Consider the following 24,606-nt stretch of genomic DNA (forward strand, 5'->3'; position numbering starts at 1 on the left):
TTTGAAAAGATTGATATGCAACTCCAAGCTGAAGGATAACTTCTTTTACGCACAGATGCAAACATAGATGTAGAACACATAGTCTCCAAATGAAATTTATGAGTTTAAAATCAGTTGTTGCAGAAAAAATATTTTCATTTCCAGCTCTATCCATTACTTGTATGCTAAACCAAAAGGTTAATAAAAAGGAAAACGGTTTAGCATAACAACAATGAAGAATACAATGTCCTCCTGCTTTACATTCTACAAATGACTTCTTCAAACATTGCACTGACAATCTAAGCATTCTAAAAGTAATTTGCCTTTGGCCAATATTATGCTAGTTTTGACTTTTTTCCATGTGATTTTGATATCTTCTATTGGTTTTTTGGCAGTAATATTTTATTAAGCTAACATGAAAAATAATGGGTTTCATTATAGCATTTTCATACATGCATGTTATTTTACGTTGTTCTTTTTCATTCCCACTGTTCTCTCTTATCCATCACTTAACCTCCTATCACATCTTGCTGGTTCTCTCCCTTCATCCACTTGATACTCCACATTCTTTTATGTCATTAGGCATTTTACTATTAGTTTCCTTCATTCCCCTTTTTTTGATAGCTCTTCATCCAAAAAATAGAATACATATGCAATAAAATCATGCTCTGTTTTTCTTTGCCTTGACACAATGATCTCTATTTATAACCATTGGTTTTCACATGTCATGGTTTCATTTTCCCTCAATGGTATTTCAATACAATGCCAGCATTGGTACATTTTCTTTATCCATTTATGTGTTGATGAGCGTAAAGACTGGTTCAGTTTCCCAACTTCTGTAAATATAGAAGCAATAAACATGAGCATGCAATGCTGGGTAGCAGAAAGACTTAATGTCAACCTGAGAATAGTATAGCAGGGTCATATGTTAGATCTAATTATAGTTTTTTGATAAAGTTGCACACAAATTTCCATAGTGGATGTAGTGAGCAATGTATAGAGCTTTTCTTTCCCTACATTGTTACCTGCACCTGTGTAATTTCATTTGTGGTGATGAACATTCTGACTAGGATGAGATACAATCTTGAAGTAGTCTTAATTTATACTTTCCTCATGGCTAATAATGCTCAAAGATGCTTTCAAATATTTATTTGTCATTTGTCTGTCTCCCCATGAGAATGTCTCTTCACTTCGTCAGTCCATTTATCAATTAGAGGCATGGTTTTCTGTTATTTAATGTTTGCAGCATTTATATGCTCCGGTTATTAATCCCTCAGCGATATGCTGTCAGCAAAGACTCTTTCCTATTATTAAGGTAATCTCTTCATTCGTATGAGTATCTTCTTAGCTATGTAGAAGCTTTCTAATTTCATAAAATCTTTTCTGCCAGGTCTTGTAATTATTGCCTCTGCTTTAAAGTATTTCTTCATCTATGACTATAATATGAAGTATTTCACCTGTGTTTTGCTATAACAGTTTCAAAGTTTTATGTCTTAACATTCAGATCCATGATCAATTTGAATTGAATTTTGCAATATGAGATCTTTGTACATATTTTTATTCTTCTACTGGTAGCTAATTTTTTCCAGCACCAACTGTTGCAAAGGCTTTTACCAATGTATATTTTGTTGAAAACTTTGTGGCTGTAATTGTGAAAGTTAATTTTGGGTGTTCTATTGTGTTCCATTGATCTACATAGGTATTTTGTGCCAGTACAATGTTGTATTTGTTACTATAGCTTTACAGTGTAATTTGAGGTCAGATAATGTGTTATCTCCAGCCAGAAAATGGTGCCAAATAATGTCCCAAATTGTGGGCTTTGCTGCTGCCAACACTGGCACTGAAAAGCACCCACAGCCAGTCAGCTTGACTGAAAGAAAGTCCATTTTGCTGATCCTGTGTGTAACTTCCACCTCTGTCACCATAGCCACATTGTGTGTGGGCCATTGTGTAATGATAGGGATGGCAAGGAAAGAGCTTGATTTCTGTTCATAGAACAAGTCACTATTAATGCTTGATAATGAAAGTTTTCCTCTGCTGAGGTAACCTTTTGGTGGATATTTACATGTCACACAAGTATCTTTTCCATGAACATGTATACCACAAAATGTCTGTTAATCAATAATACTTCTCAAGTACTCTTGTCCTTCAGGAATATCCCAGGAAGTGATTATATTGTTGTAGCTCATGACTTTCAGCTCATGTTGATACAGCACACAGAGAGGTCTTCTTGTTCTCAGTCAATCAAAATGCATACCCCATAAGGGTATGGGTGCATTTTTAGGGACAGAAAGCCTTGAGCCAAGAGTAAGACTCAAAGGCACTTGATTAAATTCTTTACTTAGTTGACTTATACATTCAGAACTTGCTAAGGCCTGTTCACATCCCTCTCTCTCTCTTTCTCTCTCTCTCTCTCTCTCTCTCTCTCTCTCTCTGTGTGTGTGTGTGTGTGTGTGTGTGTGTGTGTGTGTGTGTGTGTGTGTGTGTGTCCAGTTTTCTGGCTTGGTAGTTTAGATAACACCCAACTCATGACAATGGACAGTTCAAGTAGTAAAGCTTTTCAAGCAATCAATTTCTACTAAAGCACAATATCAGGCCTTCTGCTATGTCTCCAATGAGAGAAGTTCTCTTTGGATCACTAAAAGGCTCAATAATTCTAAAGTATTCTATAGGCCTATACAGGTGTGGCAAAGGCTCCATATAGTAACTCTTCCTCTGATAGCTAATGAACTATTGAGTCTATATGATCACATGGTGTATGTGACAACAGGCTGAAAAGCAGGCTGCAGGTTGGAGATATTGCAGAGTTTTCTCCTCTTGTAGATGCCACTCAAAAGTAGAACTTTTTAAAAGTTAATTGTTTTGTGAATCAGAGAAAGGTACACATGTGATGAATATGCAGACTTCAAAATCAAAATAGGCTAGCTAGTCATTGTGTTGCCTTCTTTGTAAGAGAAGATGCCAGATATAATAACTTATCTTTCAGAGTAGAAGCAATGTTTCTATATAGTCAACATCACAGTACTGCTCAGTATTGTATTGAACTGGAAGATCCTTACATTTTCATGAGAATTTGTCTCATACTGTGATGTGTCAATGATTTACCAAGTCTAGAGTGATAGCTACCTCCTGCTCACTCAGTCAATTAGCATAATGTCATTATATAATGGCCCACTATAATACCTTGCAGAGACACAGGTGTTTAAGATTTTTGCAAACTAAGTATTGGTAGAGGGAGAGTATTAATAAACTTTTGAGATAGGAATGTGAACTTGCATTGCTGGCCTTGCTGAAAGTAAATTACTTCTGATGGACCTTATGGGCAAGTATGAAGAAAAAAAAATCAGCTAGATCAATAGCTACATATAAAGTACCAAGAGATGAATTAAGCTACTTGAAGAGGAAAAGAATGTCAAACACAGCAGCAGGAATAAGAATCACCACATCATCAGCCTTACAATAATCTACTGCCATTCTGGAAATCCCACTATCTTCTGCACCAGCCTAAGAGGTAAGTAAAATGATGGTGTGGTGAAAAACACCATCTCTGCAACTTTTGAGTCTTTGATGCCAGAACTATACTCTTCAGTCTCTCCAGGAATGTAATATTGGATTTGAGCCACTATAGGTGCTCAGCTGAAGGCATCTATATTGATTTTTATCATCCTTTTGACCATGATACCACTCACTTCACTGTTCAGGTAACTAACAAAGGTATGTTTTTTTTCTATTTACCAATTTCTAAATATATATGTCCCAGATTTGCATTATGGGGCCAGACTTCTAGTGTGTTTCGAAACTCAGTGTGTGTTGTACTTTAACAAAATGCCACTAACTTGCTGGCCCCTACTTTGACTTGTAAGGTTACAATGCTATTTAAGATCTAATAGGATTATTTCAAAGCCTAGTTCTATTGATTATTTCCATTTCTCTAGTGCATAATTACCTTGGGAGAAGGCTACAGATCCCTCTTGGAATGATTTAATGATACATAATAATAAACTGTTAAGTAATATAGGATGGTCCTTCTTCAAATAAACTTGCCCACTATTAATTAAAGGGATTCTGGGTTACAAACTTACTCGGGCTTGAAAGTCTGTTTTGGGGTCATGAAACTCTGCTGCTGTAATCCAAGGTAGACTTTATTCATTTTTGGCTCTCCTTGTTTCCTCTTAATGTCCCATCTTCCTACTCCATTTCACATGTGTCCTTTGACGTTGGCCCTTACCTATTTCTTGGCATTCCTTTTAGCTTCTCTTGGTCTCTTTCATAGTTTTTTAGCCTGAACACATACGCACACACACATGCACACGCACAGGCACCACAGCAACAATCTAGGATCCACAAATGAGACAGATCATGAGGCTATTCTTTCTAAGTTTGGGTCACCTTGCTAAATATAACACTTTCAAGCTGAACTCATTTTCCTTCAAATTTGCAAATTCACTGTCTTTACAGATGAGTAAAATTTCATTTTATAAATGTACTGTATTTTCATTTTCTCTTCATTTGTTGTGTACTGCTTCCATTTCCTTGCTATTGTGAAAATATCTCTGTGTGACTGGAGAGAGGGATCAGTAGTTAAAAGCACCCACTTCTCTACCGGAGGACCCAGGTTCAACTCCCAACACCCATATCAGGAAGCTCATAACCACCTGTAACTCTAGTTCAAGGAGATGTGATCCCCTCTTCTGGCTTCCTTTCACTGCACTCATGTGAAAATACTCACATTCAGATAACAAACAAAAATAACTAAATATAACTAAAAATATTAGAAAAAGTTATCTCTGTGTAGGATATAGTATCCTTTGTATATACCCCTGGAACCAGTATTATTGGAACATATGGTAGTTTTATTTTTTAATTTTTTTAGGAACCATCATATTGATTTCCATAATGACTATAATATCTTGAATCCTAACAGAAGTGGCTATGGGAGCTTCTTTCCCCATACCCTCCCAACTATTTATTGTTCGAGTTCTTGATGATAGTCATTCTGGCTGCTAAGGTTGTATCAAAAAGTAGTTTCAAGGTTCATTTCGCTGATGACTAAAGATGTTGAATAGTTTTCAAAACACTATTGGCCATTTGTGTTTCTTTCTTTAAGAATGGTTTGTTCTAGCTAGGGAGCCTGCATGGGACCACTACATATGTGTGACAGTTGTATAGCTTGGTTTACTTTTGGGACATTTAGAAGTAGAGTCAGGGCCTGTCCCTAATGCTTGAGCTGGCTGTGGGGAACCTATTTCCCATATTTGGTTGCCTTGTGGAGCCTTAATACAAAAGGAGGAGCTTAGTTCTTCCTTAAATTGATATGACATGCTTTGTAGAGACCCAGGGGAGAACTTCCTGTTTCTGAACAGAAACAGAGGAGGAATCGATGGGGGGAGCAGAGATGAGGCAGAGGAGGGGATGGGAGGAGACGGGGGAGGATAAATTGTAGTCAGAATATAAAATAAATGAAAAAATAATTAATAAAAAGTAAAAAAGAACTGTCTGCTCATTTATTAGCCAATTTGTTAACTGTCACTTTTAGTGTGTTTGTGTGTGCGTGTGTGTGTGTGTGTGTGTGTGTGTGTGTGTGTGTGTGTGTGTGTGTGTTTAATTTTTGTAATGCTTTATAAATTTCAGATATCACCTATTCTAAAGCTGTTTATTTGCTGGGCTCATAGTTCCTTCTTATGTGAAGAAACCTTAATTTCATATCATCCCATTAGCTAATTAAGGAGAATATTTTCTATCAGAGTTTTGTTATAAAAACATATTGCCTACACCTGTGTCTTAAAGGATATTCTTTATGGTTTTCTTCCTAAGTTTTAGCATTTAAACTACAAACAAAAGTCTTTGATCCATTTTGAAATGATTTTTGTGATGGTTGAAATAATTGAATTAATTTACTACTTTCATAAGTAGGTATTCAGGTTTGTTAGCTCCAAGTCTTAGCTAGAACACAGAGAGAGATTAAAAGGAAAGTAATAGGAAAAAGACAAACTGTCCTTATTTGCAGCAGACATAATTTTATATTAAAAGTCCCTCTAGACTTTGCCAGAAATCACTTAAATCTAGCAAACATTTCCAGTGAAGTCTGAGAATGCAAAAATCAAAACACAGAAAGTAGGAAAATATCCCATTCATAATAACTCCAATAAAATAATAAGATATTGATGAGTAAATTTAATCTAGGAAGGGGAGGACTTCTACAAAAAAGTGTAAGACACTGAAAAATAAAACAAAGAAAATTAGTCATGCTCCTGGATTGGCAGATTAATATTGTGAAATGTCTACAGTGCCAAAAATTCTCTACATATTTAATGAGATTCTTATCAGAATTCCAGTAACATGCTTCACAGAATTTTTCTATAGGCATAGGAAAAAATCAAAACATTCAAATGGAACCCCAAAAGACCACAAATAGCCTAAACAATTCCTCTGAAATTTTCCTCATCTCACCACCCACCTAACTCCATGCCATTTCTCTCTATCACTTTAGAAAACAAGCAGGCAAACAAAAAAATTTTAAAAAACAAAAAGGAAAGAAAAATCACTACAGACACCCCAAGTGTGCAAACACACACACACACACACACACACACACACACACACACACACACACACACACAATTTTCCCTACACTGATGGGCTATACCCTCAAACCATGGACCAAAGCAAATTATTACCCCCTTAAATTCCTTTAGCCGTGTTTTTTTTGTTGTTGTTGTTGTTTTTTAAGCAAAAAGAAAAGTAATTTGTGTAGGTATGGTTTCAAGCTACTTTTCAAGGAATTTTTTCTTGTACTTCCCCAACTCTAAGTTCAGGGAATTAGTAAGGGGCCATCGCATGGATTTCATGTGAGAAAGGATAGAATGTGGTGGTATTAAGTTTCAAAGAAGAAAATAAACAATTTTTTTAAATTCAGGGAGGGAGGGCAGGGAAAGAACAAATAACACTAAATACACCTAATAAAGTGTATGAATGGACCTACACTTTAGATATGAATTGCTTTTTCTGTTTGCAGAAACTTAGCTGTTTAGTCTCTGAAGAAATGCTGAGTACAAGATCTCATCTAATATTGACTCTAAAGAAGCTCATGAGGAAACAATAAAAAATCCTGTGGCCATGGAATAAGCTTGTCATAAGATGTATAACCCTATCTTGAAAAGAGAAGAACATACTGAAGTATCAGTTTGCAGTCAATACCAAATGAGGGTAGAACACAATTGTTTGCCAAAGCTATACTATACTCATTGAGTTGGTAAAATTTTTATATGCAGCTGTGTTCCTACCCCATTTGAAGCATATTCAGGTCAGGAAGCAAAGACCTTTCAGATTAAGTGACTTTGGTTGAGTTACTCCAAATGAATATTAGAGGATTATGAGCCTTGATAACCTCTTAGTTCAACACTGTGTGTTTAGTAGTCTTAGTTACCAAAATCAGAACGCTTCTGCTACAGGATATCCAAATGGCCCATTGAAATATAACCTGTGACTACCACCTGAGAAAATGGATTGGCAGGCAAAAAACATCAGGCATTCTTGATAGGAGCAGGATATATGATAATCAAGGATTTCGGCTGCTTCTAGTACCCAATGAACACAGAAAAATATTCATGACAGGTGATCTGTTTGGACACCTCTTTTATTCCTTTATGTTGTAAAAATACATGCACAAGAAGAAAAATGTTAACCTGAGACAAATATGATAACCAGAGCCTGAGAACACAAAGACTCCAGTAGTAGAAAGTTAGTGATATAGAATGAACAATAGAAAAAATAGACGAGAATCAGTTGCCTTCATAGGACCAGAACAACTGAAGGGGCAGTGGACTTAGACTTCCAATATCTTTAAATTTCCCCGTTGAAAAAAAATCCTAGAGGAATCCAGATAGAACAATTTCCAGAATTTTTATGAAGACAATCCAAACAGGTAACGGATGTTCTATGGTACATGATTACAGTTGACAGTGTATTAATCAAATCTAAATTAAATGAAGAAAATGTCATTCTCTCAGACTGAGAAGGCTAACAGTAATCATCTGTTTTATCTGCCAGCTATCCTAAAAGACTGAGTCACTTGGAAAGAACTTCCTTGCTTAGGGGGATAGGTACAGATTACTTGGCAATTGGGTAGCCTGCCTCTGGAACTAATTGATGAGAAAACATTATCAGTGGTCTTGGTGTGACCTGTAAAAACTTCATGGATGATCCAAACTCTAGAAATCTTCATTGTATCAACTATGACTGGCACTGAGCCTGAGTTACTATTTTACTTATTTCTCTATCAATTATTTTTGGAGGTATTAATTACAGAATCACTCCTTAGGATTTATCTTCTATATGTTAAACTCTACCTTGGACTTTTGTTTCTATGGTACTTAATTTGTGTACATGCTAAATAAAGTAATGATTTCTATAGTTTACCAGTTAGTGAAAATATATCAGTTCATTTTAGGAATAAGGCTTTAGATGAAAAGAATAATTTATTTCTTAAAAGGAGATCAGTTCTCCAACCTTCTAAAATATTTTGCTAGAAAACCACATGTTCTTTAAAGATAGACTTATGTTTTCTGCAAAGTTTGAAATATGTTCAGTGTAAATTGGAAGTCAACCAATGTGTTCATTTTGATGGTTTATCCTCACTGTCCACTTGATTTGAAATCGTTTAGGATACTCACCTCTAGCCATGTCCAGGCATTTCCAGGGAGGCTTAAACTAAAAGGGAAAATCTACACTGACTGTGGGAAGCACCATTCCATAGATTTGAGTCTGGCACTGAGGTCCTCCTTCTTGACTGTGGACACAATGTGATCAAATCACCTCATATTCCTATGTCATGTTTTACCAGCAGTGATGGACTATGCCCTCAAATCATGATCTAAAGTAAATTATTCACTCCTTAAATTTCTTTAGCCAAGTATTTTGTTTTAGCAAAAAGGAAAGTAAATTGTGTAACTGTGATATCAAGTTATTTTTCAAGGAACTTTTTACTGTAATTCTCTCAAGATCAAATATCATCCCAGAAGATAATATATGATGGTATAACACTTTAGAACAGCATTTGATTTGTATTTAAAATAAAAACAATACTTATTAAATGTATTACTGTTTGAGAAATAGTCAAAACTTGAACCTGATTAATGGTATAGTTTCTGAACTTTGCTTAACTTTTGAAAACGAAACTAATTTTGCATATCTTATTTGGAAAATTTTGAACCAACTTCTAGCTTTTCTTATTTTTCTTTCTTGAAGAAAGGACACATTTCAGCTGTATATTTAATCAGTTTTGATGATACACAGAATTTTTAATGTCATAACTTACAGTCTAGAAACCCTCCTCAGGCAATTTTCCAGTTGCTGCCTTCCTCTCCAAAGAGAATTGCTGTCCTAGCATGTCATCATCAAGCAGTTTGGCCTGTTGTGAATGTAAAAGAAAATAGTTGCAAATTATGTGAACCTTTTTAAAGATGAAGGATATGTCTATATTATTGAATTTATCTGTATTTTTAAATTTTTCATCCTGGTATATTATTTTATATAGATATGCTACTTTTTTACTTACATACTCTAACTTGAATAATACATTTTCCTAATTTTTAGCTTCATCCACCCACCACTCCCCAGGCAGGGTAGGGCCCTCAATGGGGGCTCTGCAAAGTCCACCAAATCTTCCTGTGCTGGGCTTGTATCCTTGTATCCTTCCCCATGTATGCAGGGCCAGAGTGTATCCCTTCACGTGGGATGGGCTCTCAAAGTCCCTTCTTACACCAGGGGAAAAGACTAATCCACTACCAGAGGTTTCCTGGAGTGCAGAGGCCTCCTTATTGACATCCATGTTCAGGGGTCTGGATCAGTCTTGTACTGGCCTCCCAGACAGCATCTGGGGTTGATGTGCTCTCCCTTGTTCAGGCCAACTGTTTCTGTGGGTTTCTCCAATCTGGTACAGACTCCTTCTATCTTCATTACTCCCTCTCTTCAACTAAATTCCAGATTTCAGCTCTGTGTATGTCTGTGGATGTCTGTCTCCGCTTCCATCAGCCATGGATGAGGGCTCTAGGATGGCATAAAGAGTAGTTATCAATCTCATTTTAGGGGAAGGGCTTTTAGGTTATCCTCTCCACCATGGCCTGGATTGTCAGATCGTGTCAGTCTTGTAGGTCTCTGGAGATCTCCCTAGTTCCAGATCTCTTCTCAGACCTGTAATGGCTCCCTCTAATATGGTATCTCTCATCCTGATCTCTCTCATCTATTCTTCCCCCAACTCAGGATTTCTGCTCCTCCATTTCCTCTCCTCTACTCCTCTTCTCTTGCTCTTATTGTGGCAGCACCTTCTCCCCTACCCTCATGCTACCAATTAGCTCAGGAGTTCATGGCCATTTCCCATTCCCAGGATCCATTTATCCCTTAGAGTCCTTCATGTATCATAGTTTCTTGGGTGAAGAGGATGACAGGCTGGTAATCCTTTGCTCTATGTCTAAAATCCATATATGAGTGAGTACATACCATGTTTGTCTTTTTGTGACTGGGTTACCTCACTCAGGATGGTTTCTTCTATTTCCATCCATTTGCCTGCGAATTTCAAGATTCCATTGCTTTTTTCTGCTGAGTAGTATTCCATTGTATAAATGTACCACTTTTTCCTCTATCCATTCTTCAGTTGAGGGGCATCTAGGTTGCTTCCAGGTTCTGTCTATTACAAACAATGCTGCTATGAACATGATTGAACATATGTCCTTGTTATATGAACATGCACTATTTGGGTATATACCAAAGAGCAGAATGGCTGGATCTTGAGGTAGACTGATTCCCATTTTCCTGAGCAACCACCATACTGATTTCCAGAGTGGTCTTACAAGTTCGCACTCCCACCAGCAATGGAGGAGTGTTCCTTTTTCTCCAAATCTTCTACAGCATAGATTGTCATTGGTATTTTTGATTTTAGCCATTCTGACAGGTGTGAGATGGTATCTCAGAGATGTTTTGAGTTGCATTTCTCTGATGGCCAAGGATTTTGAGCACTTTCTTAAGTGTCTTTCAGCCATTTCAGATTCCCATTTAGTTCTGCACCCCACTTTTTAATTTCATTGTTTACTGTTTTGGTGGCTAGCTTCTTGAGCTCCTTGTACATTTTGGAAATCATCCCTCTCTCAGATGTGGGGTCGGTGAAGATCTTTCCCATTGTGTGGGCAGTCGTTTTTGTCTTACTGACTGTGTCCTTTGCCTTGCAGAAGCTTCTCAGTTTCAGGAGGTCCCATGTATTAATTGTAGACCTCAATGTCTGTGCTGCTGGCATAATGTTCAGGAATCAGTCTCCTGTGCCAATTTGTTCAAGGGTAATTCCCACTTTCTCTTCTAGAATATTCAGTGTGGCTGGATTTATGGTGAGATCTTTGATCCATTTGCACTTAAGTTTTGTGAATGGTGACAGGTATGGATCTATCTGCAATCTTCTGCAAGTCCGAATACAATTGTGCCAGCACCATTTGTTGAAGATGCTATCTTTTTTCCATTGTATAGATTTAGCACCTTTGTCAAAAGTAAGTTGTTCATAGGTGCGTGGGTTAATATCAGGGTTTTCAATTAGATTCCATTAGTCTATCTGTCTATTTTTGTGCCAATACCAAGCTCTTTTCAGAACTATGGCTCTATAGTAGAGCTTGAAGTCAGGGATGGTAATGCCTCCAGAAGATCCTTTATTGTAAAGAATTGCTTTGGCTATCCTGGGTTTTTTATTTTTCCATATAAAGTTGAGTATTGTTCTTTCAATGTCTGTGAAAAACTGTATTGGGATTTTGATTGGGGATTGCAGTGAATCTATAGATTGCTTTTGGCAGGATTGCCATTTTTACTATGTTAATTCTACCTTTCCAAGACCATGGGATATCTTTCCATTTTCTGGTATCTTCTTTAATTTCTTTCTTTAAAGTCTCAAAGTTCTTACTGTACAGGTCTTTCACTTTTTTGGTTAGTGTTACCCCAAGACATTTTATGTTGCTTGTGGATATTGTGAAAGGTGATGTTTCCCTGATTTCTTTATCATTGGATTTATTATCTGCATATAGTAGGGCTACTGATTTTTTGAGTTAATTTTGTATCCTGCTACCTTGCTGAAGGTGTTTATCAGCTGTAGGAGTTCCCTGGTAGAGGTTTTCATGTCACTAATGTACACTATCATGTCATCTGCAAATAGTGAAAGTTTGACCTCTTGCTTTCCAATTTGTATCCCTGTGATCCCCTTCTTGTCTTATTGCTCTATCTAGAACTTCAAGTACAATATTGAAGAGGTATGGAGAGAGTGGACAGCCTTGTCTTGTTCCTGATTTTAGAGGAAACACTTTGAGCTTCTCTCCATTTAGTTTGATGTTGGATATTGGTTTGGTGTATATTGAGTTTATCATGTTTAGATATGTTCCTGTTATTCCTGTTCTCTCCAAGATCATTATCATGAAGGGATGTTGGATTTTGTCAAAAGCTTTTTCAGTGTCTAGTGAGATGATCATGTGGTTTTTCTTTTTCAGTTTGTTTATATGATGGATTACATTGATGGATTTTTGTATGTTGAACCATCCTTGCATCCCTGGGATGAAGCCTACTTGATCATGGTGGATGATTTTTCTGAAATGTTCTTGGATTCTATTCACCAATATTTTATTGAGTATTTTATCATCAATGTTCATGAGGGATATCGATCTGTAGTTCTCTTTCTTAGTCATATCTTTGTTTTGTTGGGTATCAAAGTGATTGTAGCCTCATAGAAAGAGGTTGGCAATATCCCATCATGACGACTAGTCTTTAAAATGAATTGTCAGTTTTATGAGAGCAAGTACCTAGCACATAGTAAGAATTAGTCATCTGCATGTATTTGTAAATGGTCTAAGTTAGAAAAGTAATAAGAACCATGGCAAGCAACAGGAATAATATTTACTGAGTTCTTCCTTACAAACATTTATGGAGACAGACTTTTTAAAATAAGCATAACAGATTTTAATTAAACAATTTTCACATTGAACTATAAATAGAAATCAGAGTCACATAACAATTTCAAAATTTTCTAAAATTCACACTACAAGGAAATAAACAAATATTTGAGTCATGTCTTGATAGAGCTTGAGCTCCAATTATCTTCATAGGGAAGCCTACATTAAAATATATTCTATATTGCATTTTTGTTATATATTGCTCATTCTAAATTACTATTCAAGAGTTTTTAACTAATTTTATCATGTCAACAAACTTCTCCCATCTTTCTTCTCTGATTCTCTGACTCTTCCTCTAAGTTATGGAGTGTCTCACAGTGTCTACTGTGTATTAAAAAGTAGATTAAGGAAGGCAAGATTTTATGGAATATCCAAGAGGATACCATAATTCTAAACTTTTATGCTCCAAGACAAGGGTGCCTAATTTCATAAAAGAAACATTGCTACATATAAAAATCACATATTGACTGTCATACAGTGATAGTCAGTGACTTTAATACCCCACTCACAACACTAGACTTATCATCCAGACAAACACAGGAAAACTCCATCATGAAAACGTCTCAGTTCTGAATATCTATGCCCCAAATACAAAGGCACCCACATTAATAAAAGAAAATTATTAATACTCGAACCACCTGTGAAGAACTGTGTTGAGATTTTGAAGGTGATTGTGTTGATTAAACTCAGGATAGCCAAAACAACCCTGCATAATAAAGGAACCCCAGGAGGCATCACCGTCCCTGACTTCAAGCACCATTATAGAGCCATAGCCCTGAAAAAAGCTTGGTATTGGCACAAAAATAGACAGATAGACCAATGGAATCAAATTGAAAATCCTGATATTAACCCACACACCTTTGATCACCTGATTTTTGGCAAAGATGCTAAATCTATACAATGGAAAAAAGAAAGCATCTTAAACAAATGGTGAGGGCAAAACTGGATGCTGGAAAGTAGAAGATTGCAGATAGATCCATATCTATTGCCATGCACAAAACTTAAGTCCAAGTGGATCAAAGATCTCAACATAAATCCAGCCACACTGAATCTTCTAGAAGAGAAAGTGGGAGTTACTCTTGAACATATTGGTACAGGAGACCACTTCCTGAACATAACATCAGTAGCACAGACATTGAGATCTACAATTAATACATGGGACCTCCTGAAACTGAGAAGCTTCTGTAAGGCAAAGGACACAGTCAGTAAGACAAAAAGGACAGCCCACAGAATGGGAAAAGTTCTCCACCAACCCCACATCTGACAGAGGGCTGATTTTCAAAATATACAATGAACTAGAGAAGCTAGCCACCAAAACAGCAAACAATGAAATTAAAAAGTGGGGTGCAGAACTAAATAGAGAATTCTCAACAGAGGAATCTGAAATGGCTGAAAGACACGTAAGGTAGTGCTCAAAATCCTTGGCCATCAGGGAAATGCAACTCAAAGCAACTCTGAGGTACCACCTTACACCTGTTAGAATGGCTAAAATAAAAACACCAATGACAATCTATCCTGGAGAGGATGTGGAGAAAAAGGAACACTCCTCCATTGCTGGTGGGAGTGTAAACTTGTAAGACCACTTTGGAAATCAGTATGGTGGTTCCTCAGGAAAATGGGAATCAGTCTACCTCAAGATCCAGCAATTCCTCTCTTGGGCATATACCCAAATAATGCATGTTCATACAACAAGGTTATATGTTCAACCATGTTCATAGCAGCATTCTTTGTAATATCCAGAACCTGCAGGCAAATTTGATGCCCCTCAACTGTAGAATGGATAGAGAAAATGTGGTACATTTACACAATGGAATAGTACTCAGCAGAATAAAGCAATGGAATCTTGAAATTCACAGGCAAATGGATGGAACTAGAAGAAACCATCCTGAGTGAGGTAATCCAGTCACAAAAGACAATCATTCTATGTACTCACTCATATATGAATTTTAGACATAGAGCAAAGGATTACCAGCCTACAATCCTTTTCACCAAAGGAACTAGGAAACAAGAAGGACTCTAAGAGAAAAATGCATGGTCCTCAGAGAATGGGAAAGGCATGGACCTCCTAAACTAATTAGGAGCATGACGGTAGTGGAGAGGCAGCTGGGAGAATGTGAGGACAAGAAGAGGAGGGGAGAGGATGAAATTGAGGAGCAGAAAGGTTGAGTTGGGGGAAGCATAGAGGAGAGTAGGATGAGAGATATCATAACAGAGGGAGCCATTATAGTTCCAAAGATTGATCTGGCACAAGGGCAATCTCCAGAGATCTACAAGGATGACACCGACTGACATTCTAGGCAATGGTGGAGAGGATAACCTAAATGCCCTTCCCCTATAATGAGACTGATTACTACTTTATATGCCATCCTAGAGCCCTCATTCAGTGGCTGATGGAAGCAGAGGCAGACACCCACAGCTATACACTGAACTGAACTCTGGAACGTAGTTGTAGAGAGGGAGAAATGAAGATCAAGGGGGTCAGGACCAGGCTGGTGAATCCCACAGAAACAGCTGACCTGAACAAGGGGGAGCACATGGACCCCAGACTGCTGTCTGGAAGGCCATCACGGGACTAATCCAGACCCCTGAAAGTGCTTGTCAATGAGGAGGCCTCGGCAACCTATGGGGTCCCTGATAGTGGATCAGTATTTTCCCCTAGTGTAAGAAGGGACTCGAGAGCCCATCCCACGTGAAGGGATGCACTCTTGGCCTGGACACATGAAGGAGGGCCTATGCCCAGCCCACGATGATGTAGAATTTGGGGAGCCCCTGTGGAGGGCCCCACCCTCCATGGGGAGGGGTGAGGGGAGGGGGTGGTTAGGAAGTTGCTGGGAGAGGGAGAAGGGATTGAAATGTGAAATTATAATTTTGTAAAAATTAAGTAAAAAAAACACAAAAAAGAATAATTTTACAGAAAAAAAAAAAACTCAACTCACATGTAAGAACTCACTCAGCTACAGTGGGAGATTCCAACATACCACTCTCATCACTGGACAGGACCACCAGAGAGAAACTTAACAAAGAGACAAAGGAAATAACAGAAGTCATAACCCAATTGCAATTAACAGACATCTATATAACATTTCATCCAAACACAAAAGAATATACTTTCTTTTCAGCACCACATGGAAGCTTCTCTAAAATCGACCACATAGTTGGCAATATAGCAAACTTCAACAGGTACAAAAAATTTGAATAACCCCCTGTGTCTTATCAGACAACCATGCTTTTTAAAGTTAGAATTCAACAACAGCACACATTGCAGAAAACCTATCAACTCGTGGAAATTGAACAACACACAATTGCACAATTCTTGTGTCAAGGAAGAAATAAAGAAATTAAAGACTACTAGAATTCAAAGAAAATGAAGACACAATATACCCTAAATTATAGGACACTTTCAGAGCAGTACTAAGAGGTAAGTTCATAGTTCCAAGTGCTCACATGAGGAAACTAGAGAATAGTCACACCAGAGAATTGACAGCACAACTAAAAGCTCTATAATAGAAGCAAATTCACCTTGGAGTAGTAGAAACCAGGAAATAATCAAACTGAGGTCAGAAATCAATAAAATTGAAACAGAGAAAACAATAGAAGAGTCAGTGTAACAAAAAGTTGGTTTCTAGAAAATCAACAAGATAGACAAAATCAGAAATGAAAAGGGGAACATAACAATAGACACTGAAGAAGTCCAGAGAATCTTCAGATCACACTTTGAATACCTGTACTCCATGAAATTCAAAAATTTAAAGGACATGGACAATTTTCTGGACAGCTATCACTTACCACAATTGAATAAAGAACAGGAGAACAGGTAAGCAACTTAAACAGACCTGTAACCCCTAATGAAATAGAAACAGTCATCAAAAGTCTCCCCCCACCAAAAAAAAAGCCCAGGGCCAGATGGCTTCAGTTCAGAATTCTACCAGAAATTCAAAGAAGGGCTAATACCAATACTCTTCAAATTGTACCACACAATAGAAGCAGAAGGTTCATTGCCAAACTTTTTACAAGGCTACAATTAACTTGGTACCTAAGCCACACAAAGACAAAACTAAGAAAGAGAACTACAGACCAATATCCTTCATGAAAATTGATGCAAAAATACTCAATAAAATAATGGCAAATCGAATCCAAGAACATATCAGAAAAATCATCCAAAATGATCAAGTAGGCTTTACTCCTGGGATGCAGGGTTGGTTCAACATATGAAAATCTATCAATGTAATCCACCATACAAACAAACTGCAAAAGAAAAACCACATGATCATCTCACTAATTCCTGAAAAAGCCTTTTACAAAATCCAACCACTCCCCTTCATGGTAAAGGTCCTGGAGAGATCTGGGATAACAGGAACATACCTGAACAATATATATATTAAACCAACAGCCAACACCAAACTAAATGGAGAAAAACTCAATGCTATTCTTCTAAAATCAGGAACAATACAGGCTGTGCAGTCTCTCCATATCACTTCCATTTGTACTTGAAGTTCTGACTAGAGCAATAAGACAACAAAGGAGATCAAGAGGATACCAATCGAAAAGGAAGAAATCAAACTTTCACTGTTTGCAGATGATATGATGGTTTACATAAGTGACCCAAAAAACTCTACAGGGAGCTCCTACAGCTGATAAACACTTTCAATAAAGTGGCAGGATACAAGATTAACTAAAAAAATCAGTAGCCCTACTATATATAGATGATGAATGGGCTGACAAGGAAATCAGAGAAGCACCACACTTTACAATAGCCACAAACAACATAAAATATCTTGGAGTAATACTAACCAAACAAATGAAAGCCCTGATTAGCAAGAACTTTGAGTCTTAAAGAAATAAATTAAAGAAGACACCACAAAATGCAAAGATCTCCCATGTTCTTCGATAGGTAGGATCAACATAGAAAAATGGCAATCTTACCAAAATCAAACTACAGATTCAATGCATTCACCATGAAAATACTGGCACAATTCTTCACAGACCTTGAAAGAACAATACTGAACTGTAAATGGAGAAACAAAAGATCCAGGATAGCCAAAACAACCATCTACAATAAAGGAACTTCTGGAGGCATCACTATTCCTGACTTAAAGAACTATTATAGAGCTATAGTCCTGAGAACAGCTTGGTATTGGCACAAAAATAGACAGGCAAGCCAATGGAATGGAATTGAAAACCCTGATATGGACCCACACACCTACCAACAACTGATTTTTGACAAAGATGCTAAAGATATACAATGGAATAAAGAAAGCATCCTCAACAAATGGTGAGGGCATAACTGGATGATGGCATGTAGAAGACTGCAGATAGATACATTTCAATTGCCATGCACAAAATTTAAGTCCAAATGGACCAAAGACCTCAATATAAATCCAGTCACACTGAACCAATTAGAAGAGAAAGTGGGAAGTACCATTGAACTAATTGGTACAGGAGACTGCTTCCTGAACATTACACCTGTAGCACAGACACTGAGATTGACGATTAATATATTAGGCTTTCTGAAACTGAGAAACTTCTGTAAGGCAAAGGACAGAGTCAGCAAGACAAAACAGCAGTTCACAGAATGGGAAAAACATTCATGAACTAATGTGGGAAATTACCAATACGGTGCCAGGTAAAAATACAAGGGAATTTAATAAGGAAAATCTTTACTTACAGAGCGACCTAGTCAGCCTGTGGGGCAGTGGTAAGTACAGCAAGCCAAAAATGAAAGCAAAAGCAGAGTGGCCTCACTCTCAAGCTTGGTCAGGTACACAGGTAGCCAGCCCCTAAGCAGGTGTGGCTACAGCACCCTATACAATTCCCCTTTTAGTCTAAAAGAGGATTAAAACTTAACAGTGTAAAGTTTCCAAAATTAACAATCATAAAGGTGAAATATAAGAAGATACAACAATCTGCTTATGTCACATCCTAACTATCTATTTTAACTAAACCCTAAAGTCATCTGAAAGATGTATCAATGTCTGAACACCTCCTTCCAATCCCAACCATAAACAATAGGACGCTATCCCTAACTAGGTATATACACTATCCTAAGTGACAACAATGGGGGAAAGGAAGCGTTGCATCCTCCAAGTTACTTCCTGCTGAAATGGGACAGTGATAGCCTTGTGGGGTCCTGTAGGAAGAAAATGTTAGTATACTGAAAGTCTTGAATAGATTGTATCCAGTCCACGTTAGATGGGATTCGCTTGATTGAAGATCTCGCTTGAAATCCTCAACTTGATTGAAGTCAGTACCCAAAGTTCTGGCAGGAGTGTCCATTGAAATGGGGCAAGTTTGATCCAGTGCAGTCGAGGAGGCATGGCCCATTTTCTTTCCAGGGTGTCCAGGGATTGCTTTCAGGCAGGTCTTCATTGGCTATGTGGGACTCAAACATAAATGTTAGCAGAGAAATGTTTGCTTGTGTAAGTATGTATACTAGAAAAGGCAAACACGGGAGAATAACAATTATGAGAGGGTGTACACCTTGAAGTAAAGAGCCAAAGACTGTCCCCAGATTCTTCTCTTATTATGTATTACATCAATTGGCTACTTGATACAATACAGAAACTCTAAACTTTAGTTAAACAACATGCTTGGATTTTAGATGAGGAAAGCCAAATCCACCTCTAAATACAGCATTGGTTTAATTGAGTAGGGACTAGGAAATAAAGAGAAATAGAGTTCTCTGAGAGACAGCTGTAAAGATTACTGTATGGCACATTCCTTTTGTTTGATGGCTATAGCTACCTTCTCTTCTTAAGTATCTATCCATGCAGTTTCCTTTGCTTTCTGGAGATGAGCTTTCCTGTGAAGATACAAGTAAAACACTTCCCTTTCCTTTAGGAGGTTTCTATTTAGTTTATAAGATATACCTTAGTAGAAAACCTGGCATTTTTCCTGGTCCAGAGGTTTTTCTTTTTCACCTCGAATCTTGATCAACTTTGATGGTATCCAAAGTTTTTCTTCTCCTGTGGAAACCAATGCAAAACCCCTACCCTATCGTAACACATATCCTGGTCCAAAGCAGACCACCGAGTTAACACTCTGTCGAACTCTAGATTGAGTTCCAATTCCTAAAAATTGTACATTCACCTTTCTAAGAGGTGATTTCTGAGGCCAAGACTTTTAGGAAATAGTAGTCACATCTGCCCCAGTGTCTACTAAGCCAGTAATAACTTTTTAAATTAATTTTCACTTTCAACTGAGGCCTTTTATCATTAATAGAAGTTTGCCAAAAATACATATTTCTCATTTTGTCCATTCATATTTGATTCTTCATCACTATTCAAAGTACCATCTAGAGCAGTATCGTTTTTCACAATAGGCAAAGAACTATCTATTCATCCTGTGAGAGATTTTCTTCCACTGCTACTGGGAATGACCAGACATTTCTCAATGTAGGGGACTTCTTGAGTCCCCCCTCGGGGTTTCTCGGCCTTAATGGGTTTCCTTGCATGTCCTTGGTCGATCTACATTCATTGGTCCAGTGTCTGTCCTTACCCCGTCTTCTACACAATCCAGAAGGCAGTGGCCTTCTGAATGAGGCATTGTTAGAATTACTTTGTCTACAATTTCTCTTGATATGTCCCATTATACCACCGCTGAAACATCTAGGTTCCTGGTGCCTTCGTGGTCTCCTGGGGAAGGCTCTTGCCTGGTTCATAGTAGTAGTAACCTCTAGACTCTTGGTACCTATGTTGACCTCTGGAAGGTGATTCTCCCTCCCAATCTCTTCTGTCCTCACCTCTAGAACTTTTAATCTCCTCTTGTCTTTTTAAACCTTTAGAGATGGCTTCCCCTACCCAAGCTCCAGTATCGTGCACATTATAGTCAATGTTGGCTGCATGCAAAACCCATTCTTCTAGCAGAGCTGCTCTGACAACCACATAATGTGGGAAATTACCAATACAGAGACAGGTACAAATACAAATGAATTTAATAGGGAAAAGCCTTACTTACAGAGCAACCTAGCCTAGCAAGCCAAAGATGAAAGTGAAAGCAGCAAGCCACATAAGTGTCCCTCACTCTTCAACTTCCCTACATCACCCTGATCATGCCCTTGAAGGCATGGTCAGGCACACCTGTAGCCAGCCCCTAAGCAGGCATGGTTACAATATCCCCTACAACCAACCCCACATATAACAGAGGGCTGATCTCCAAAATTTACAAAAAACTCAAGAAGCTAGTTTCCAAAACACCAAATTAAAATGTGGGGTACAGAACTACATAGAGAATTCTCAATAGAGGAATCAAAATTGTCTGAAAGACACATAAGAAAGTGCTCAACATCCTTAACCATCAGGAAAATGCAAATCAAAACAGCTCTGAGATACTATCTTATTCCTGTCAGAACGGTTAAAATAAAAACACCAATGACAGTTTATGCTGGAGAGGTTGTGGAGAAAGGGGAGTACTCCTCCACTGCTAGTGGGAGTGCCAACTAATACAGCCACTTTGGAAATCAGTATGGTGATTCCTCAGGAAAATAGGTCTTAGTCTACCACAAGATCCAGCAATTCCACTCTTAGGTATATACCCAAAAGAATCACATTCATAGAACAAGAACATATGTTCAACAATGTTCATAGCAGCATTATTTGTAATATCCAGCACCTGAAAACAACCTAGATGCCCTCAACTGAAGAATGAGTAGAGAAAAATGTGGTACATTTACACAACGGAGTTCTATTGAGAGGAAAAAAAAAACAATGGAATCTGGAAATTCACAGGCAAATGGATGAAACTAGATGATACCATTATAAGTGAGATAAGCCACTCACAAAGACAAACATGGTATATACTCATATATGGATTTTGTTTATAGAGTAAAGGATTACCAGCCTACAATCCATACTGCCTGAGAAGCTAGGAAACAAGGAGGACTCTAAGGGAGACACACATGATCCCCTGGAGAAGGGGAAAGGGACAAGATCTCCTGAACAAATTGAGAACATGGTGGGAGGGGAGGGGAGCTAGAGAAATTAGAAGGGGAGAAGAGGATGCATGAGGAGGATATGAAGGAGCAGGAATGTTGAGTCTGGGGAAGAATAGGGGAGAGCAAGATAAAAGATGCCATAATAGAGAGAGCCATTATAGGTTTAAAGAGAAATCGGGCACTAGGGAAATGTCTGGAGATCTACAAGAATGACACCAACTAACAATCTAAGCAACAGAGGAGAGGCTACCTTATATGCTCTCCCCTAATAATGAGATTGATGACTAATTCATATGCCACCCTATAGCATTCATCTAGCAGCTGGTGGAAGTAGAAGCAGACACCCAGAGCTAAACACTGAACTAAACTGGAATCCAGTTCCAGAGAAAGAGGATAGATGAGAAAGTTGTCAATACCAGGCTGGTGAAATCCACAGAAACAGCTGACCTGAACAAGGGGGAGCTCTTGGTCCCAAGACTGATAGCTGAGAAACCTGCATGGGACTGATCCAGATCCCATGAACATGGGAGTCAGTCAGGTGGCCTCAGAAATCTATGGGGCCTCTTGTAGTAGATCAGTACTTGTCCCTCACATAGGAATGGACTTTGGGATCCCTTCCAAGTAGAGGGATACTCCCTGAGCCTAGACCCACTTGGGAGGCCCTAGGCACTATCCCAAAGGAAATGACAGACTCTGAAGACCCCCCCAGAAGTCCTCACCCTCCCTGGGTATGGTATCAGTACAGTGTTAGTTTGGGGTGCAGGTGAGGAAGGGAGAGAGAGGGAACTGGGATTGACATGTAAAACAATCTTGTTTCTAATTTAAATTAAAAATATGTAGAAAAATTTAAAAAACAGGGTTAATGACAAATGACCATTAATTAAGTCCTCTGAAACTCTCAGCCATAATAAACAATTCTTCCCTGGAGTTTTTCCTCCAGGAATTTTTAAGTAGAGTGATATGAAAATCAAAGCACATATTTCTGACAGGTTAGAGAAAAGCTAGCTCAATATACACATGAACCCCTAGCAGATGAGTCAACTCCACTTTTCAGTTATAGAAGTTTAATTAAGTCATTGAACCCTTAATCCCTTTCTTATAACCTAATGACTGAATAAGAAATTAGTGGTAATCCAGTGGAAGTGCTTTGAATTACACTTTCAAGAAGAATGTGTGTTTTAGTGACTGTCTTAGAATATTCAGAGGATTATATTATCTACAAATTGTTTTGTAACAAAATAGAATGAAACAAGGCAAACATCCTCATATTGAGGCTAGAAAAGGCAACCCAAAAGATGGAAGAGTTAAACAAGTAGGCAACACAGTCAGAGACACATTTACTTCTACTATCCAACAACAACAAAAAAAAGTTTTTGTAGTCATTCCTCATCCTGACCTTCGACATGCATCCTTGTCTCTCATGTAAGTCTAAGATCAGGAAGATGCCTTCAGACTCTAAGAAACATGAGGGGACTCAAAATGGGATTTTTTGTTGCCTCTTTTCCTCCCAAAGAAAAGTTATCCATAAAGTAAAACTTGCCAACTGGATGCAGCTGTTCACACAGAAGCCCAAAATATGCATATTTATGACAAAATAATGGTGTTTTTCAAGTCACTCAGCCATCTTGGCTGTGGTACTCTTTGATTTTATAAACATTTTCCATGTGTGTTCCAAATGATGCTGGACCACAAAATTACTGGTTACCTGTACAAAACACTTTCCCTCTTCTTGTTCAATAAGTAGTGAAATATTCCCGAGCAGTAATGCATTCTTTGGCAGCAGCACAAATGGTAGGAAATTAGCTTTTGTAAAACTTATTTTTTAACCACCATTATCCCTTATGACTCCATAATTGTAAACACCAGGGATATAACAGAACAACTAGCTGCCTGACAATAGAATAAATTTAGTCTGGTTAAAATAAGGATTATTAATATTCCCTTGGGTTATCACCATGGACTAACTTTCCCAACCATAAAATATATATACTAAGACAGAGAGCTGTGATTCTGTGGCTCATCTAAAGTGCCCAGGGAAAAAAAGGTAGAAAGATAAATGGTTGGATAGAGGAAGGGAGGCAGAGCTTAAGAGAATCATACACTGAAATGTATTAATCATACTTTAAAGAGTGGAGGCACTGTATATAATTATAAAGCCAATAGCTACAACAATACTATAATGATGCTGATATGATGCTGTGTTCAATGCAGATTGCATATTAAAATCCCAGAAGTTTGAATGTTTATATTTTATTTCTTATTACCATCTCTGGGTTTATGTGATTGAAATAATATCTAAATGTGCCTAATTGTGTAACTGAAATCTAGGGCCATAATCTATCCTACTGGTGATTTTATGGCTAAAGAACTATGGCTCTCTCAAAAGCAATAAGCAAGATAAGCCCCAAATTCCTATAGAATCATGGAGATGCACTGAGATGCATCACCTTAAACATTTAGAGGCTTCATTGGCAAACTAACTTTCTTTACTGGTGAACTGAGGCTTGAGAAAGACTCATCTTCCTCAGACTGCAGTGCCATTCTCCATTAAAAGAAAAGGAACACAAGAATGTCTACAGCAATCTAAGCAATAGAGGAGAGGCTACCTTAAATGCCCTTCTCCTGTAATGATATTGGTGACTACCTTATACACCATCCTAGAGCCTTCATCCAGTAGCTGATGGAAGCAGAAGCAGACACCCACAGCTAAACACTGAGCTGAACCCT

This window comes from Cricetulus griseus, chromosome 2 (genome assembly GCF_003668045.3).
Source record: "Cricetulus griseus strain 17A/GY chromosome 2, alternate assembly CriGri-PICRH-1.0, whole genome shotgun sequence".
NCBI classification, from domain to species: Eukaryota; Metazoa; Chordata; class Mammalia; order Rodentia; family Cricetidae; genus Cricetulus; species Cricetulus griseus.